A 14,622-nucleotide genomic window follows, 5' to 3' on the forward strand; every position below is an offset into this window, starting at 1 on the left:
TGGGACGCTCAAGCATCATGTACAGAGCGAAATATCTCTATAATTAAGTCTAAAAACGTAAGTAAGTCGATATCAAATAATAATAAATAGGCTAATCAACACCATAAAATTTTTGTTCAGGTTTAAGGAAAAAATATGTTTTTTTTAAATCAAAATTGTGCAGTCAGACTATATTTAGTAATGTTCGTTTGTCCGTCTTATATTTTAGTGTTGTCACTTTTCCAGTTCTTGACACGCCTTAGCGTCCCTTACTCTGCATTTAAGGAACAGGGTTCATCTAAAAAAAATAGTTTGAATCTTAATGTAGAAGATTTATTTTCTGTGGGGGGAAAAGTATTATTTTAATAAAATTTAATTTCTTTGCTGCGCTACTTATGGATGATGTCATCCATATTTTATTTTTATCTTTCAGATTTAATTATACGTTGCCTTAAGTAAAAATGCTTCTTTTTACTTAATGTCTTTCCATATGAAACCCATTATTATGAAAGTGGTTTAATTTCTTTGGATATGGTCATCCTTGTTTTATCTGACCCACATTCAAAATTATGCGAATAAAAATATTTTTCTTCTTTCAAATCATTGTGTATTTAGTATAATTCTATTTGTTACCTACATATTTCCCGTGTAGATCCATCTTTTACGTGCTCGTATCTAGATTACCCTATCTTGAATAAAATCTTTTCTGTAGAAGGTATTTTATGATTAGAAAATATGCACTTACTAAAAGCGAAGTTTACTATGGGGTAGGTCCGTCCGTCTATCATGATTCAGGAAATACAGAAATCATAGTAACTCTATATTCATTACTAGAAAGTCTGCACTTCAATTTTAAGCATATTAATTTTTGAAAATTGTGATCTAAGGGTTTAAGCTAAGCCTTTCTATAGCCAAGCCTTAAAATCAAAGCATGTTCAATTTGTAAATGTTCGTTGTCCTGGTGTTCTGAGCTTCGCTTTATGGCTGTTGTCCTCCTTGTTTCAGTTATTTGCACTGCACTGCCAAATAATTCATATTTGCCCAGTTTTACAGAAATAGAATTTTTAACAATGGCCATAAACATTTTTTTTAATTGCAATTTTTTCCTTTTAAGACAATTATTTTGATCTTTTTTTATATTCAGTTTTTGTAAGAATAATTAGTGGCTTCACTCCTAGCTTAAAGCAGTTAAGTTGAGAAGAATAGTAAGCATTTTTCTCGGGTCCATATCTTCTATAAAGTAGGCCTGACCCCAGCCGATAGACTAAACCCTGCATAAAAATAGATATAACCAACTATCAACCAATATACAATTTGTAGAGTAGGCGTGCTTTTCATAATATATTTATCATATATGCAAATCCAAAGCTAATAATATAGGTTATTGCATTCTGCACTTGGTAAGTCAAAGATAACCTCAATTTTTCAAAGCTGCGCATTAAAAATAATGAATGATTTTTGTGGGTGATGGTGGTTTAATATTGCTACTTCCCATATTCAAAAGTAACAGGATCTCTGTGTGCCTGTACCACAGGATCTCGATAACTGCTAAACCGATATTGTTCTTTTTTTACAATGTAGTTTCTTAAAGGTCCTTTAAAGGATAATGTTTATGGACATACTTACATTTTTAGGACTTGATTATAGAGTTGCTTCGCTTATAACATTATACTTTGTTGTCCCAGGAATCAATATTTCAAAAATCAGATCAATCGTATGATTAGATCACATAAAAATTTGTTTTTAAAAAAGAAAAAAAATCAACATGTTTAAAATGGACGTACGAACATTTTTGAAATTATTATAGAGTTGTACGCTTTCTAAATCGTGCCTAACTACTAAAGGAATCACCATGCAAAGTTTGAAATCGATAGGACAATTCTAAAATGCTTAAATTAACGAAAAAAGCTTTCCGTTACGGACGGACGGACGTATGGATTGACCGACCCTAATTATAGAATAGCTTCGCTTTTAAAAAGGGGGTAGGATTCGAATTCAACCCCCACCGCTTTAAGTACCCCTTAGGCATCTAAATGACGTAGCCGTTAGTTGATATATAAAGTGTTTTACTTTAATGTTTTTTCTTATTAAAAAGAGGAGCCTTATAAATCCTAGGTAAAACGCAAAAAATTTCTCCCCCCGTATATATTCAAGCTTGTAATAAATTATTTAGTACTTGCAGAAAATAATTTGTCTGTCACTGATATATCCCTATATCCCTGTGTTGCTTAACTGTATTAAATAAGAACTGCTTCCTGAAAAGTATGACTTATTACAATATATAGGGCCACCAAGTATAAAGCATACCTAATTATTTTGCATGTAAGAACCCATGTAAGTTTTTATGTTCGCAAGGGCATGTTTTTAAATTTAAAAAAGGGTCAATGAAATTCTTAATAATTTATCAAATACTAGTAGCTACGCCCCAGAGGCCACTAGGGACACTCGTGAGTGGGCAGTTGAATCCCAAAACCAATTTTTTTATTAATTTAGATTTTTGAGAAAAATTAAACTTTTTTATTCTATTTAATTTTTTTTGGGGGGGGATAATTTTTTCTAGGGGCGATTTCTCTTGGGAGGGTGGTGGTACCTTCCCCAAAATAGTTATAAACCTTCTCGGGACCTATGACAAACTACCATGTTGAGGAGAACCTGATCGGTACAGCAGTTAGCGAGATCCTTCCTTATAGACAGCCAAACAGACAAACAAACATCCTTTTACTTTATTACATGGATTGATATATGTATCTTTGTAAGCGCTGCAATTTGTAAAGCTCGATGCAGCCGCAGCTTAAATGAGCCACATTTTATTCAGTCATTCGAAGCCGGCTGAACAACGATTTTATTCACAATCATAGCATTACAAATCCTGGGCAAACCGACCTTTTTTATTTTTCAATCTGCAGTCACAGTCGTAAAATTACTGCTGAATTTGTTTCACAAAGAAAGTTAATCAGCAGCACACGGATTTCAATTTTGTTTTTCAGCCGCGAAAGCCGAAAGCTGCTAATTCCATACTGGGGCTACTTTGTTACTGACTATTTTAAAGTATCGTATGATTTCATTCTTGTTTAAATATGTCAAAAAAGTTGATGCAATTTTAGGCCATTTTATTTGAATAAAATTGATCAAAAGGCAATTAGCAATGGCTGACATAACATGGAACAGGGAAAGTTATTCAACTATTTTGACTTATTCAATGTCTTTTTGTTGATATTTCTATTTGTTAATCACTTTTTATAGGAATAAAAAACACAGAAGCTTTTGATTTTACATATCAAAATAATAAAATTGTTAAGAACAATTTCCTGGTGAAAACATTTGACCTCTGTGAAATAGTTTCCCATCTACTAATTTATGTTCATGTCCTTTAATCCTTACTTACTTATTTTTCCCTCACTCCTCTTTTTTAAATTCTCACCTCTCTCTCTCTCTCTCCCTTTCATTCTCTCTCTCATATATTAATATCTATCTATCTTCTATCCGTAGATAATCGCAAATGCTGAAACATGACCCCTTTAATTCCTACTACTACTACTATAATAACCCTCCATGCCATCATCTCTTTTACTTAACAAAGCACTACATCCCCCCCCCCCTTCCATCTATTGTCTATATCAACCCCCCTCCCCTACTTGCATAAAGTTAATGTTAACCCTTTTGAATTTGGTGTCACTGACCAACAATAATTTCTGGAAATGGACAGGTAAAAAAAAAATCTACCAAAATTCACAGGTGTATGTGTAAACGCGACTAGCGCCAATTATGCCCAAGCGGTGGGTGCACCAACTACAATTAATCCCCCCAACCCCTGTAACCCAGCCACCCTCTCACCCACTCCTCCCACTTAATCCCCCCCCCCCTCCGCCTACCCTTTGTAGGCAGAATCCAGTGGTACGCTCACCAAGAGCGCATTCTTTGGGTACCCTAAGCGCTCTTGTATAGGGCTCAAAAGAAAAATTTACCTTTTGTAAATAAATTTAGTTATAAGCCGAGATTGAACGAGGGAGGATCCTGCGTGTGTTAATTTTAAAACCATAATTCTTGAAATAATAAGCATTCGCTTAAGTTACAGTGATTAGAACGACTTGTACATATAATACAGTGATATTAGTGACTAAAAATCAAAACAATATTAAAAACTACGTTATGAAATGAAAATGTTTTTGATATTAAATTGTGTGTGATCAGATAGAGTTGATTAGATCTAGTCTTATTTCTTGGCTGTTTATATTGAGATACAGGTATGTCAATATTTTTATTACAATTTTCCAGGTCAGTTAGTAATAATTTAAAATATAGATCCTTTATATGTATGTTTTCTGTTTTTATCTTCTTTTTGATGAACACAACTTTTCCATAACCTGAAGTAATCCCTTAATGTAAAAGAAATACATAAATTTAGTATTTCTATAAGTTTTCTTTCCAGAGTAATATATTACTGTAAAAAGTAGAGAGCAACTTTTTATTCTATTTTTTAGAAAAAGAAATTAGAATCCTTATAAAAATTTGATGAAATGAACTTAAAATTCATCCTATGGAGATTTATAACTAAATTTATTTTCAAATTTTTAAATAATATAAAAATGTTATAAAACTTTTCTTAACTTTAGATCGGAAAACGATTCTTTTGAAAGTTTTCCTGTATTTTCATAAATTTAATTAAAGTAAATGTTTTATGTTTATTGTTTACATTTGGGCTTAATTTAACTCAGGTCTCCATGAAACATCAAATATCTGGTTTTGTTTTGATAGTAGGTATTGATTACAATAGTAAATATCCTCCTTATTTAAATAACTGCTCTTCTCTAATAGGTTTCAAAAACAAAATCAGCATTTAAATTGATTAAAATAAAAAGAGTTACATTTACAATGTCAACCGAATGACATAATGATGAGAATGCTTTGGCCTAGAAGAAACCACTTCTCCATTTTAGATCTTCGATGAAACATGTCTGTCCATTCTCGTAAAACTAAATTTTGAGGCCAACTTTTTGCACGTGCCTATTTTTTACACCTATTTAAAATTGAATAAACTGTGCTTTACAAAGTAAATGTAGAATATCCCACTGAGAGTTGTAGAGTAGCTACTCCGTGGAGTGATGATTGCTTGTCCAAAGATATCCTAACAAAGTATAGATATCAATATTATCAAAATAGTTTTAAGAGTTTGATATAGCTAGCTGTATGGATATCGACGTTTTATATTAGCTGTATGTCTAAACCTATTCTTAATAAGACAATCCGCCATTAGATTAAATTTTAAGCACCTTGGAGGACTTTCTAATAGCGGCTTATGTTCGGCTGCCAAGTCCTAAATATTATAATATAATCATAGTTATAATGATGGCTGCAAAAAAAAATTACAATAATTTTGCGCTTGCAGCCACAAATACCTTTATTTACCTACTTTTCTGTATATATATACACAAAGATTTTGGGTAGAAATTAACTACTTTGCCCTGGAGGTGAATAAAACTGCCCTGGCATACATGGACTGTAAGAAAAAAGGGGTTACTAAATGTGGATAGTAGTTACACATAACAATACCAACCAGATAGTCTTTTTATCATCAACAAGGATGGCAACATGCATGATTACTTGGGAACCATAAGTGTATTTAGGTGCCTATCATTGTTCTAATGGTTGTTGTATGATTCATTTGTGTTGTTAATTTCGACGTTTATTTCAGTTTGGAGTAATATATTGTTGTCACTTTATTTAAGTCGACATTTTATTTGAGTTTGTCGACAGTTATGATAGGTTATTAGATTATGTCAAGTCAATAAAGGAAACCTCTTTTTTGAGTCCCAAAAATTAGTAAATTTGAGTGTAGCTCGCCAGAAGGCAAGGTCATTTTGAATGTTGATTGTGGTATTACTATAATTGCCCCCTCGTATTACAATTGAAATTTTCAACGGATTTTTGCCCACCGTCATCTAATTTTCTTCCCTCATTTCTTCAACTCGACTAAATCTAGACTTTTAAGAGTTATTTCTATCTTTCTTTTTCTTGTAAGAAAAAAACAATTAAGGAGAATTTAACACATAATTTCCTTGAAAAAGGTCAATAGTATTAACGGTATTTTTTAAAGATTTTGTTTAATGCTCTATCCATGAAAATTACATTTTCCTAAAAGTATTTTTACTATTTAAAAATCAAATTAAATGATTAATATTGAAGTATATAAAAACTAATATTATGCCGTACATTAACCTCCCTTAGAAACCATAAACCATTATACAGCTATGAGTTATGTTTGCTAAAATTAGCCTAAAATATCTGTAAATTGTTCCATTTCAAATTATATTCTTATTTATTGCACATTTTAGTTTTTAAGTCCTTTCTTTCCGAGGTTGCCTCCCCAAAACTGCCTTTTTCACCACATAATTTGCTTTGGAATCTGCTTTGAATAAATTACAGTACTTTTCTTTATGTGCTTTCAATTGCTTTAATTTCTGCCTTACTAAAAGTGCTTTAATTTAAATGTAGAGTAAAGCAATATATTTGAATTAAATTGGAATTGATTTTTTTTGCAGATGTTTCCTAGAACTACCAATTTTAACAATCAAAATATTGTATAGAAATCTGTAAAAGTTGAATAGCCTCACGCACATTTTAATATTGTATGGGGAAATGGCTCTAAAATGAGTATTAAATACATAATTTTACACTCAGCTGTTGATCTAGAACGGAAAAAATCCTCCAAAATTCCCTAAAAATTTCACACGACGATTAAAATCTAATTTTAATGGTTGTGAAAGGTTAGGAATGTTAATGTATGGGACAGACAAAAATGTTTTCAGTTTTTTTGGGTTAAAAACCTGACACACACACACACACACACACACATGATATGTTTCATGACAATTTTTATATTTCCTCATTTTTATACAGAGTACAAATTAAGAAAAATTCACTTTTGTAAAATATGAATTTGTAACAATTTTGACCCAAAATGCATTTGAAACAGATAATTTACAAAGCCTTTTGTTGCATATTTTATTTGGATATGAATACAAATTTTTATAAACGCAACTTTTTGTTGCTTTTTATTTTCAATGGAAGATCTCAATACAAATTTTGATTCATTGAAACAAATTTGACAGAAAACAATTTTTTCCTTTTATTGTGAGAGTAGAAAAGGATCTGAGGCCTCAAATAGACAAGAAATTATTTGCTCCATTGAGTTTTGAGAATAATATGAAAAAAAGATTTATCAGTTTCCCATAAAATTGTGTGTGTGTGTATTTGTGTGTAATTGGGCACAGATTATTGAATTAAAGAGTGACCAATAAACTTTTACTCAAATTTTAAAACCAAATCTTTATGTTTTATGCAGAAATCTGCGTTTTTTAATTTAACACAAAGCTTTTCTTTGGCGGTATTTATGGTCTTTATTTATCCATTTCAGGCACCTGCCTTTTTTCTTGCACTAATGTCATTCAGTTCAAGTTTAGAAAATCTATGAAAAAAAAATAAATTCTGAAAACCTTGAGTTGTCTGCGTAAAAATTGCCGTAATTACCTGACTGCTTGTTTTTTTTTGCAATTTTTATATTAATAAGCTGCTGTTATCCTGAAAATATAAATTTTTGCATGCATATGATGAAAGTCTACCATTTAAAACCAGTTTTTGACATAAAAGATTATAATTCTACTCCTAAGATCAAAATTTTTGTATGGTAATTTGTAAGATAAATATAAACATACATGTGATAGAATTTTAACTAAAATTAAGCGCAAAAGTACAGAATCTTCATGAATAATGATCTAAAAATATACAATACAAAAGTGGATAACAGAAATGCTTCTGAATTATGAAACCTCTAGGCTTGAGCATGCATGTTTAACACAAATTTACCAAAATTCAGCCCCTCCCTTGCATGCATGAAAAAATAGTCAAAACATTTTACGCCTTGATAGGTAGGTAGGTATGCATTTATTTGACCTATATGATAAGCCATCATATTAACCATTTTTTATATTTCATAGCTTTAATTTATTGCAAGAGCTGTAATATTTAATTTTTTTCCTCGTAAGCCTGAGCTGAAATACCCAACAATTTTCCAAATGATATACAAATTTATGAATAATGATAAATTACAAACTCTGTGGGGCTTTGAAACCAAATCAAATTAGCACCCTCGCTGCAAATATATAATATTCATTTCTTGTTGATTTCAATTAATTTTGGGCATTTCTCTTCAGATAATAATAGATTTGAACTAGATGTGTGGTCCTAAAAGTAAAATGTTCCTTCAAAACAGCTGATTCGGTTTTGATAACATAGCAAAAAGAAATAGTAGATATTGAATTAAATTTTAGGATTTTTATCTGCACAGTGCAAATATTTGCGGATACCTAATTACACTTGTGAACATTTTATAGAAAATTCATATAATTTAGCTGTTATGACAATTTTGCTGAAATTTTTGGTTCACTTTTGAGATTATTGCCAGAGATAACCTTCACACTATTCACAGTAATTACAATTATAATTAGGTTACAAACACTCACACACACACACACACACACTCACACACACAAACAATCTTGGGTAAACTTGGCTTAAAATTTAGTTATGGTCATGTGCTTAAAGTCTTCCTCCTGCCATACAAAGTACTTAAGAACATGAATACTTGTGTGTTGTCAGGAAGGAAGGGGACAATGGTCTGTCCCCAAAGTTTTTTTTATAAGTTCTCTTATTTATTGGTCTTGGTTGGTTGATATATTAAGTTGATTGTCCAAACGTTTCTACCAATAATTGTAATCCACAGAAAAGGGAATTTTGTGTTTTATTGTTGGGGATTTGCATCAATTTATCGGCCATTGTCTTATCCCTTTAAATCCCTGGTATGATGTACAGATGCTGATTGCTGACTTACCTTTAAATTTAATTGAAGTGACGATTGAAAAGAGGAGTGTTGTGATGATTTTGGTCTTCTTCATTTTGCTTGGATGATAGCTGTGCTAAAATTTATTTCATTCTTTTTAAAAAATAGTTAATCAATGTGAATTCATTATTACTTAAATCTTTATACCAGATCTCTAAAAAAGAAACTTGTAGCTGGCTAAAATAACGGTCTCCTTCATCCACCCCCTTCACCGACCTCTCACCTCCTAATAGATAATATCCACGTATATTCTATATCCAATTTTAAACAATTGTTTGGCTTGTTTAGTTTTATCATAAAGGAAGTTTTAAAACCTTTGTTCCATTTGATTGGAATCTATCACTTACCCAACCTACACATCTGTTAATATTATATAAATAAGGATTTATAATTAATAACCTATTTTTACATATAAAGCACTTTATTTATATTTAAAGTATTAATTTTATAATCCCTACTTTAAGCCTGCAACAGATGTACAACGTATGATTTTGATATTATTTAATATTATTTGATAGATGCGTATAAAATGAAACTAATGTATGTATAGGCTTTCAACGCCCCCGCTTTGAATTTGATACGGCTGCTACCGCTATATTACTCTCGCAATTAGGTTTAATGAAACCACGCCTCCTTACACACTTAATGAAACACACACACTCAAACATCCATACAAACACACACAATTGCCACCCATTTTGCAAAGTTTATTGCAAATATGATTGAAAGTTACGCACGAAAAAAAAGAGTTTGTTAATGGGTTAAACTTCAATTGGTTTTGATATATAGATATTCAACTATTTATTGAATCATTTATTATTTTGTTATCTGTTTTTGTATTTTACCATTAGGCTATAAGAAAACAATATGTTCCACTAATGAATACACATGTAAAAATAATTCCATTGTTGCAAATAAAGTAATATTGATAATTGATATCCAATTACCATTACTAAGAAAATAAGCTTATGCAATTATTGCCAAAAATTGGGTAGAAAAAATAGATTAAGATAGTTGTAATATAATCCAAACAAAAATATATTTTATACATATATCTTACATGTAATTGATATTACAGAGGAAAGCTAGAAATAATAATTTCCTGTTAGATGTTGCCAAGATCTTAAAATATAATTAAACTTAACCAATTATTGACTCTCATCTCCTAATTATAAAAATTAGTTTCATAATTTAGTCTTTCCAATTATTATTTTCATCTACTTAATTGACAATTGGTTCCAATTATTTGAAGATAGAAAGGTGATTTTATTAGCCATGATCATATCATTTTAATGAACCAATTAGTAACCATGAATTTTCAGACTATCAACAATTATAAGTGCGCAATAAAAAAAAATAATATTTTTAAGTAAGAAATGAGTAGGAAACTTGTTTTATTTTTAATGTTTTTGTAATTATTTTTGTATAATAAATGCCTCAAGTGATGAATGAATTATAGGGTGCTCTGTGAAGCGTCCTACATAAATTGCCTTTTCTTCAAACCAGAAGAAAAAAAATATCTTTAAAATAAAAATTTTATTAAAATACTTCGAATATAAACAAAATGAAAATGTATAGGGCAAAAACTTAAACATAGAGGCTTACAAAATATTCAAAATCATCTTTTCATTTAGTTAATCCATAATTTGAGCAGTTATATCTGGACACTTGTTGATAAATATACTATGATGAATCCTACACACGGTTTCATTTATTATTTATTATCCAGAATAGAACATAGTCAAGTGTATTTTGTCTCCGGCAGAATCACAAAATATTCTCTCAGAGTTGAGTTTTTATGAAAATTCTCCTATATTTACAAAGAAATCTTCGAAAAGCAACATATTTTCCTGCATTTATCAAACATTAGCAGTTTTTCAAAGATTAATCTTTAGAAAGATACAGTAGAAAATATTTATAGTGCCTTGTGCTTTTTGGTCAAATTATTTTACTGGAAATTGATCCTGTAATAAAAACTTGTATTTTTGTAATATATTCATAATGGAACTCAATTCTTCATGCCCTGTGTTGACAGATCAGGAGATAAGCAGGATGATATATTAAGCCAGGGCTATGCCAAAAAAATGAGGGAAAATGGTTTCCTTGCATACAAACAACAGGCGCGTTATCTTTCTATCAAAATTAATGGAGATTTTGGAAAATTTCTTTCTTTGTTAAATGTAGTCTGGACTAAAAAACAAGGACAGGAATAAGGCTTCTGATGAATTCTTTTTATTTTAAATCCTTATTTGGTCTTTTTTACTTATTTATTTTTTTGCAAACTTCACTTGTTCAGTTTTTTTATTGAAAAAATGTTTTTTCTTCAAATAATATATCCATGTTCTTGGCTATAAATGAAATTCAGATTGAGATATCAAATTAAGCTTTTATAAAATTCATCAACAAAGCACTATTTTATTTTAGTAAAATGAGAACCACAAAAAGAATAAAAAGATAGATAAAAAAAGTAGTTTGAATCAAATATCTCAAATAAATCTTTTTAGAAAGAGGTCACTTAGGGTCAGACGGATGAATCTGGTACAAAAGACTCCTCTAGACATTCATAAATTTGTCCCTCGCTAGCACTGACACTAACAGATATATAAATGGAGTAAATTTAGCTACCTAAAATTTCTCTTCTTGTGTTCTAAATTAAGGTCTAGACAAGATAAAATTTGTGAAAAATCTGAGCCCCAAAAAGAAACAGTTAAATATTGTGGCTAGTGTGTAAAAAGAAAAAGCTGTAGAACCAACCAAAAGTAATTATCGAATTTTACATGGAGTCGAAGATAAACAAGGATGAAAAGACCGGTCTATTAAAACTTATTTTCATGCCATAGAAAAATTTATCATAAACAATATTACATTATAGATGCTCTTTCGTAACATTGATGTTGGTTTTATTTATTCTTTTACAAAATTTTAAATATCTTATAGACTGGTCATTTATTACATGTTTTGGTTTGTAATGGGACAAAAAAGCATCATGTATGTTGTGTATAAATGTTTGTTAGTAAACTTCATATATACTTATTTTATCCCCTTCCCCAATGTTCCATTCCCCCCTCTGATTTAAAAAATCTCCCAGAATGGTTGTATTTTACTACCCCTTTGATTTCGGCCTCCCACTGTGATGAATAAGTAATGGGGGTTGAAATTTTAGGGGAGGGGGGATATTTGGACTTTTTTTAGGGGGATGGGGGGGGGGTGGTTACAGGTACAATAGAAAAACATTATGTTGTGATTTTCTGCTTGCTAGGGCAAAATTTTGATGGACACTAGACAACATGTATACACAATTAGGCTTTATACAAGTTACAAATATCCCACATACCCCACCCCCTTTCCATATTTTCATGTAAATTTTGCGTTTGGGCAATGGGGAGAGGGGACGTATTTTTTCTACATACAATTAAGGTGACAGTACAGACAAAATGAGTCAACAACCAATGCTTACTTTTTTTGGCATATTTGCATTTTTACTTTCTCCGTATTATGTTGCAACCATTCTTTTCTGTCTTTTTTCTTCAAGAAGCTACATAATAGAAATTATTTTAAAAGCAACAATAGAATAAGATTCCTTTACGTACACACATTACCCAACCCTTGCTATACAATTTTTGCCCCGCAATTTAAACCTTTCAGAAGTCTTCTGATGTAATTTTGTGATTAGACCGTAGCGATTTTTTTTGCACAGTACGACTTTGCTGGTGTAATTTATACCATTATAGTACACATACATATGTATATATATATCTTATTTTGTATTATTAAGAGTCGAGAAAGCAAAGCAATTTTTTCTACCCCATGTGGGATCTTGGGTTATTATGTGGTCATTTGAGCTGTGCACAATTTTTTGCCCTATTACAATTTATTATTAACCCTTTAATTAAAGGATCCGTTATGGCAATAATTTCCTATAATTTATTTTTATGTCCGTCTGAACATGTGTTTCTTTTAATCTTGACACTTTTGAGAGCAATGAATAAAATCACCTTATTAAAAGATAATTTATTATGCTCTACCAGCCCAGATTTAAAGGGTTTCGCATCTCCTACGGTTTCTGACACCAATAATAGAAACCCATTATATTTGTGTTGGTGTTATGGGGGGGGGGGGGGGTAGTGTTCAGTGGTGGCGAGCACAATGTAGGCTCCCCAGGCTACAAACCTTTTTACCAATAGTTTTACCAGGGCACAGTGAACCACGATGGGACAAAATCTGCCAAAAAAACTGAATTTTTAAAAATCTTTAAAAAAAAGTTTAGAGTTAATCCATGTTTAAATTTAGATTTATATTTTTTGCAAAATTATGGCAAAAAATATTTTGCACACTGAATGACATCTTTAAGAGAATCGTTTTCTTCAACAAAAGGGTATCAAACCGTAGGAAATATCTTCCTATGTAACTTAAGCTTTTTCTTTAATAAGTCCATTTATCATCTTTTTTTTTTGTTGAGTCTATAAATAATTGTGATAGAACCACTATTACAACTTATTTAAAGTGTTGTTAGGCTGGGTACTTTTCTTAAAACAAGGACAATTGTGTTAAATATATAGCATTCAACTGTGTTTTACAACATTCTAAAACAAAGTGAATCAATGAGTATCTGTACTTAAAATATCCATATTTCATGAATGTAGAACATTAAAAATTTCAGATAACTATGATAATTGAACCATTTTGGGCTAATTTTCAAATTAGCTCCAAGTTCAACCATCTATTTTATGACTTTAAGCTTCTTATACGTGTAGGCATGTCAGTATTTATTACTTTTACATTTGGCTTAAAATTTTCTTTTGTTCGTCTGAAATGTTATCTGTAGAATCAAATTTGTCAGTTTCTAGGATAATTGGTTTAATCCCTTCTTATAATTTGTCAAATGTTTAATTTAAAGGATTTTTTAAATTAAATTGTGAGGATTTTTTCAGTGTAAAATGTTTCCTTTTATTTTTGATTTATAAACATGCCAAAGTTTTTTGCGCAATTATAAATTTGACAAAAAATGCATGAAATTACTAATAATTTTACTAATTCTCTGTTTCCTGTATTTCAGGTAAGAGAGGGGGGTTGCTAGCTCGAGCTCTAGCTAAGCGCATTATCAGATTATTGACCATGTGACGATATTGTGGTATTAGCGAATTAGGTGGCAATACAATGCAGCAAAAATTATATGCTATAAAGGTTTAAAGTATAGCATGGTCTTATAAAGTGGAAAAATTGAATAAATAAAAGTTCCTTTTTCTAAGTTTTAGAGCTTTCTTATAGCTTTGTGGTTGTAACAAAGTATATTTTTAACTTTATTGTATGGATACCATGTTAATAGCATCTGTGATACTCTTCTATACTTTCTACCAACAGATCAATCAAAGATTAATCAAAGGATGTACAATCATGGGCATGTTCTTATCCACAGGTTTATTCTAAAAACTTATTTTTAAACACAATTTAAGTTTACTTTTCTTTAAAAATTTTATAAATAGTTTATTTTACAAGATAAACATTCCATTACAAATTTCCCCTTTTGCCTATGTCTATGAAAAATAGATTAAATAAAATGTTAATGCTTAAAAAGGTTGCACTCAAATACTTTGTCAGATCAATTTTTCACCCCATGCTTCATTTTGTTTAGAAAAATTTCATGGAAGGTGATTTTCTCCCTTCAGCCCTTCCATTTAAATTTGTGGATATAATCTATTTTAACTTTACTTTCTTTGTTATAAAATTTATATTGATTTTATATTTTA

The 14,622-nt window shown here is 30.4% G+C and overlaps 1 protein-coding gene across 1 annotated transcript in view; it reads left to right on the forward strand.

Moving 5' to 3' along the window:
- The first annotated feature begins 3,950 nt into the window (after positions 1-3,950).
- LOC145313348 (latrophilin Cirl-like) overlaps positions 3,951-14,622 on the forward strand; it is a 59,665-nt gene continuing 48,993 nt past the window's right edge. The window contains exon 1 of the mRNA XM_080152707.1: positions 3,951-4,223. The gene's annotated coding sequence lies outside the window, so the exon portion shown is untranslated. The remainder of the gene's footprint in view (positions 4,224-14,622) is intronic.

The sequence above is a fragment of the Acartia tonsa genome, chromosome 3, assembly GCF_053477335.1.
Source record: "Acartia tonsa isolate MP-2025a chromosome 3, ASM5347733v1, whole genome shotgun sequence".
Classification (NCBI taxonomy): Eukaryota; Metazoa; Arthropoda; class Copepoda; order Calanoida; family Acartiidae; genus Acartia; species Acartia tonsa.